Below are 7,045 nucleotides of genomic sequence, written 5' to 3'. Positions count from 1 at the left end.
GCCAAGCCGGAGAGAACTATGAGTAATCTGGAGACCCACTACTTGTGATCGGCATCTGAGGCGGGGGGACAGTCTGGTGGGACTGAGTCCTTAACCTGTGGGGTCTATGCTAACTCTGGGTAGTTAGTTTTAGAACGAACTAAATTGTAGGACACCCAGTCCGTGTCCGCAGAGAACTGGAGAAGTTCTCGTGGAAAACACACACATTTGGTGTCAGAAGTGTTCTGAGTAGAGAGACAGTTTTCCTTTAAAGGTAAAGAACAGGACTGATCTGGGTTCCAACCCAAGTGCCCACACATGCCAACTGGTGACCTTGGACAAGTTACCCAAGCTCCCTGAGCCTTGAGTTAATTAATTAATCAATAAACCAATTAACTAAATTCTGACTCCTTTGTAGGATCAATATGAAGATTAAATGAAAAGTTTAAATTAAAAAAGGATGTACTTAGCAGGTGCTCAATAGATTTGAGCACTACAGAACTAAAAAGAAGGAAGGGAGGGAGGAAGGAAAGTGGGAAGGAAAAAGGAAGGAAGAGAGGGGAACTAAAAAGAAAGAAAAGGTAAGAAGGAAGGTTAAGATATCATATGTATATTTGTGCTATTTCCTGTGGACAAAATAATACTATCAGATTTCCTAGAACAAGGAAATCACTTATATTTTAACTTATAAAACTCCATAGGGACATAAGAATATTAAATTTTCTGGTGGCTACAGTAATTTTTCTTTTAAACAGACATAGGGGCAGGGGCTACAAACCAGAAAAGATGCTAAAGCATCACCTTCTATAAAAATCTGTGCTTCACTGGCTCACAGCACAGATCTGAGTTTCAACCGGGTTCTGAAGATACTGCACTCTTATCTTCTGTCAGTGCAGTAGCTAGTTTACAGAAATACCAAGCTCCAAAACAAACCGCACGCTAGTGAGTAAAAAAAACGCTTTAAGGCAATTGATGTTATACTCAATGTTAATCATTAATTAGAGGCGTAAGGGAAACCTGACACTCACAGGGCTCTCAAATATCTCTGTAAAGCAATGCCCCAGACAAGTAGGCCATTCATCAGTTCAGGAAGCTGGACCAAAAACAGAGGAGAACAAAGACACCGATCATACCTGTTGGACTGTACTTGCCATCTTCAGAATATCACTTTTTTTTTCTTTCTTAATATCTAATTGGTCAGAATTTTCTCTCCCAATCCCTACTCCTAAGATATTTTGGGATGTATCATAAAAGTACAATTTTGTACCTATCTTTTTTAAAGCAATACTTACATTTTTCTGATTATAAAGTAATACATTCTTATGGTAAAAAAATTTAGAAAATATGAAGAAGGAAAGGTACACATAATCTTATTCCCATAAGAAACCTCTCTCCATATTCTGGTGTAATTTTCTAATATCTGTGTCCTACAGATATATATGTATATGTGTGTTTGTAAATGTATCATAATCATATTATATATAGTTTTGTATCCTGTATTCCTCACTTAAATATTTTGCACATTTCCCCATATTATTAAAAAATCCTCCAAAACTTGAAAAAAATTATATGTATATATATTTATTCTTTAACTTGATTAATGAAATATCATTCTCCCAATTCATATGATTAAAAATCTGTCAAATTCTGCTTGTTTCATTTCCACATCTTTCACATCTAGTCAATAGCTAACATCTGTTGATCTGCCTCTAAAATGTGTCCCTAATACATATACTCTTTTCTATGCTGACTGCTTCACTTCTGAATTTTATTGCTCTTCAGCTGGATAAGACACCTTGTCTAATTTTCTCTTATTTTTCTTCCTTCCCTCCTTCTCCCATTATTCCAATTCCTGCCCCTAAACTTTCCTTCATACTGCTCATACCTTTTTTTTTTTTTTTTTCGGTACGTGGGCCTCCCACTGCCGCGGCCTCTCCCGTTGCGGAGCACAGGCTCCGGACGCGCAGGCTCAGCGGCCATGGCTCACGGGCCCAGCCGCTCCGTGGCACGTGGGATCCTCCCGGACCGGGGCACGAACCCACGTCCCCTGCATTGGCAGGCGGACTGTCAACCACTGCACCACCAGGAAAGCCCTGCTCATACCTTTTTTATACTCTTAGTATCTGACCATATCGGTTAAAAGTTTTCCATGGCTCTTCATTCCATAGAATATCAACTAACATTTATTTCCACCCTATTTTATCCAAATTTTTTTCCATGAAAGCTCCCAAAAGCATCCTATACTCTAGCTATAAAAGATTTACCATTCACACACCCACAATGCAGAAGTGGGCAACCACTCTGCCTACTTTTACTCACACCACCCCCTGAATCTCCTTCCCTATATTCACCAACCAAAATTCTACCCGCTTTTCTAATATGACAATGATTATTCATCCCAGCTCCATGCAACTCCATGTTCCTCCCCATGTGCTGAATTGACTGAGAATAGATACAGCGATCAGATAAATGTTTAGTCAAATAGACATTAAGTCATTGTCAAAATATTGGTTTTATTAGATCATGTGGCCATTCATTGACACTAGTTTTAGACTCACAGCATCTGAGAACAAACGTGTTACCCATGGTGGCTATGTATTTCTTTTGAGTAGGGACCTGAGTCTGTCTGTAGGAGCAAGGATCATGAGGAATACGAAACTGCCTTTAAACGATCTTACTATATTGGGTGTATTCACTACACCCACTACAACATAGTGAAAGTGATATTCTATCTGCAAACACCAAACCATGATTCCTATCCTGCTTTAGACTGCCAAAAAACGTATTCATAAATTTTCATCAGCCTTGTGAAATATATTTTTTAAATTTAATCTTAAGTTTATAAATTATAAATCTCATTGCCTCCAGTTTGTGTGGATTGAAACAAAATCTTAGATATTGCTCTCGGACCCTAAACCAGGGGCACTTACCCTGTGAAGGAGCCTGGGGGGGAAAAAAAAAAGCAAAGTACACTTCCTCAAAGCAGATAGATCTCAAAGAGGGGAGGGAGAGGTGTACCTAAGCCAAGCAAGTGCAATGACCATCTTCTCAATTTCACGGATCAATTAAGTCAGTCTTTTGGGGGGAAGGAGAGGGAGATAAGCCAATGGAAGAAAAGGTCAAGCTTCGATTTTCATTAGTTACAGAAGGATCAAAGTTTCTACTTCTTAAGTGTGTGCAGGCAGGAACACTGGAAGAGGGAAATAAAAAGGGCATAAAAAGCCAAATTGTCCTTTTGTGGAAAAGTTGAAGTTATAGCTAAACATAAAAACTGTATATGAATGCTGCAATGAAACAATCAGGAAATAGAAGGAAAAAAACCCGAAAAAGTCGACTGGCCAATATGGAAACAAGAAAGAACAAAAAACATATGGAAACTTTTTTTTTAATTATTAAGGCACACATGGCCAAAAAAATTAAATACAAAAGTTTATGTATGTTTAAATATATTTGAGTCCCTTTTTCTCTGTAGTGGGTAACATCATAAGGCAGATTTGTGTTTTATTTAGTTGCACTGTTTGAATTTCCTGAAAGGAAAAGTAAAGACTGCTTGATATAAAGAAAAAGATTTTGTGCCTGTTCCCAACATACTAAAATGTGGGATTAGAAACTTTGGTTTTATTGCTGACAGTACTACAGTGTCATGGTATAATTGTGGTTAAGAAAGAATTTGAATTAAGTATATGAAAACAGGTACTTGAGATGTTCTCATTAAAAAATTTTTAAAAATACATGACTATACATAAACACACATGTACGTATACGTATCTCCACAGGACTGAAACTTCTCATGCTCATTTTTCAGTTCAAAGGTAAATTTTTTTTTTAGAAAATATGAAATGATTCCACTCAATCATTTGTGATTTATATTAATAAGTTAAAACCATGCTTTCTACATTAAAAATAGATTTGTGTTTTTTGTTGTAGTCAGATGAATCCAAACTATGGTTTTGAAAGAGAGCTTTGAATTTAACACACATTAAACGCCTTTTTGATATATTAGGGGAAAAATACACCTGGAATTATAAATAGCCAACTTGAAAAACTTCAGAGTTGTTTTAAAATTACCTCAAATATTGAATTTTCCACTAAAACTATAGTAAAACTCAAGGAAAATCAAGTATTCCAAATTCTTAAAGTAGTGAACATGCAAGAGTCATCACATCAAATAACTAAGAGACAGTATAAATGAACTGAGATTCACTTATTCATTATTCAAAAAATATTCACTTGCTGTCTACCATGGGTCCAGCACAGTCTTAGGTGTTTTCTTCACACTAGCAAGCAAAAAAGTGGTTAAAATTTCAGCTCTGACTGTGCTTACACTTAAGGGAAGGGAGACAGATTATAAATAAGAAAAATGCATAGTTTGCTATTGCTAAGTGCTATGAAGAAAATATAAAGCAGGAAAGGGAATATCAACTATTTTAGGGGAGGGGAGATAACCACTATGCTAAAAATGTTTATCAATTTTCAAAGATCAGTCCAGCGAGTGGTCAGTCTCATGGTTCCAGAACAGAGGCTTTACGGATCTACCTCAGATTAGGAGATGGTGAAGGGAGCCCTGAGCCTGACATCAGTTCACACTGTGAGGTGCCTGCAACACTGCAGGAAAAACAGCAGACAGTTGGAAATGTAGGTTTGGGTCCTTAGGAAGAGATACAGATTTGGAAGCCACCTGTGGAAAGGTGAGAATAAAACGATGGGAATGGATGAAGTCAAGAGAATGTGTGCAAAGTGAGCTGAGAGTACAGCTGATGAGAGGACCTTGGAGAGTGTCTACATGGAAGGGCCAGGTGGAACATTCACAACTCCTTAGGGAATTTCTAGTGATTTAGTCTACGAATCACTGAATCAATTATACTGAATATTGTAGAGGATTTTAAAAAAGGTTTTTTCAATCCCAGAAAAAATTTACTTGGGATTTAAAAATTATTAGAGATGAATTTATAGTAAAGAAACCTTTACATCTGTAGAATTACTAGAAGCACATTTATTTATAAAATCACATCATGACTTCTGGCATGGTGGGATGATCCAATTTGAAAATTGCCACGTCAGTGACAAACTCATTTATTTAATTTACCATTTCATTGGTTGCTTCATGACTTTTTAACTTATCAATTATTTACTGATTTCATACCCTGCTCAAGACAAGAAATGTATATATTGATGAAAAGTAATATTTCAAAAGTGCTATTAATAAAAACTCTTGCATATTTTTAAAATGTAATATTTTCCTCAAGATATACCTAACCAAATGTTTGCCTGGCCACAATTCCTAGGATGGAGTCCGTGTGATTTTAATACAAAGAAGTTAAATTATGGGTTATGGGCTGAATTGTGCCCCTACCCCTAATTCATATGTTAAAATCCCTAAAGCCCAGTACCTAAGAATCTAACTGTATTTGGAGGTAAGGTCTTTAAAGAAGTGATTAAGTTAGAATGAGGCCCTAAGGGTGAGACGCAAATTCAAGTATGACTAGTGTCCTTGTAAGAAGAAAAAGAGAAACCAGGGACTCCTGCACAGAGGGACGACCACATGATGAGTACAAGCTAAGAAGGCCTCGGGAGAAATCAACACTGCTGGCATCTTGGACTTTCAGCCTCCAGAACTGTGAGAAAATTGATTTCTTTGTTTAAGCCACCTGATCTGTGGTATTTTGTTATGGCGTCCCTAGCAAACTAATATACTGTGAGACTAGGAACTTGCCTTCAAAGAGGGTAAAACTCATCCTCATATTAGGAGGGAGGATTTCTAGATTAAAAGTGTGAACAAATATTATTTAGATTCTGACAAGATAGATCAGCCTCTTGAAAAAGTTGAGCTAAAATTTATTATGATTTATTGGGTTGGGGAGATGGGCTGTACCAGGTCTCTGACCAATTACATGAGTTTTGATTATTGAAGCAGTGGTCAGAGCCCATATTAATATTTAATTATGAAATATCTTGCCTTTGGTGCATAGAGGAAGAAAAGTCCATTTAGAAAGACTTTGGCTTTTCTCTTCTGATTTTATAACCATAGGCAAGGCTATGGTGATAGGCAAGGCTATTTTGAAAAATAATGAACATATAAAATGCAAACCAGCCACATTTATCCTTTCACAAGAACTTGTAAAGATGCCTGAAAAGCACACAAAAATGCTCCTTTTAATGATTTTAGGAGAATAGCTTAAGGTTGTTTTCAAAGTTTCAAGATCCAAATGCAAAAGACTCCACTTCTTTACAAGTGGTTTAATCCCATGGGTAGTGTGGTTATAATCCAGATGACTCTCTTGAGGGGCAGGGAGAAGCAATGCCAATATTTTTTTGTGTGTTGAAAGGACCATAAAGGAGAAGCAGATCATACTTTGTGGGTTGATAAATAACTCAACACGCACAGCCAGAAGAATGAACTTTATGCACATTGCACAGCTTTTCTTTTTTTTTCAAGGCAGAAATGGGAGAGAGGAGCTGTGGTTTTTGTTATTTCTCTGTTCTGATCCCTCACTCAGTGACATGGCAGGGCTAAAAAGGCTATGTCAGAATTTAAAATGTGACCCTGAATGAAAAAGTTTAGAATATGATAAAGATCTAAGCATAGAACTTTATTTTTCTCAATTTCCATTTTAAAATGAAAAACTGAAAGTGGCTTCAGAAACTATTAGAAGCAAAACATTGGTAAGTCCCGTTTGGATAACATGTGAAAAGAAAATTGAAGGGGGAAGAAAAGCTGAGAAAAAGTTTGCTTTGCTTGGGCTGATATTATACTTGATAGATGTCTTGGGGAAGGATCTATTTGCAGAAGAGCTCACTCTAATAGTGAATAGGAGTGCATAAGAGGGGGATTTGTAAATAATAAAAGTATACCAGATGCATGTGAAAGCCTCAGTTACGAATACTATGGGGAGTTCAAGAGTATTCACACACAGACCCTCCCCTCCCTTCTTCACCTCTCCTCTTTTTCTTTTGTTGTATGAGGCATCCATTAATAGTAAGGGGCACAAGTTCACTTATCATAGACATACATGATCTTTGTAACCCGGGGAAAATTTCACTGGTGTTATTTTCTTCCTTCCTATCC

This window comes from Phocoena sinus, chromosome 5 (genome assembly GCF_008692025.1).
Source record: "Phocoena sinus isolate mPhoSin1 chromosome 5, mPhoSin1.pri, whole genome shotgun sequence".
Lineage (NCBI taxonomy): Eukaryota > Metazoa > Chordata > Mammalia > Artiodactyla > Phocoenidae > Phocoena > Phocoena sinus.
The sequence above is the reverse complement of the archived record's forward strand: the minus strand, read 5'-3'. Positions refer to the sequence as shown.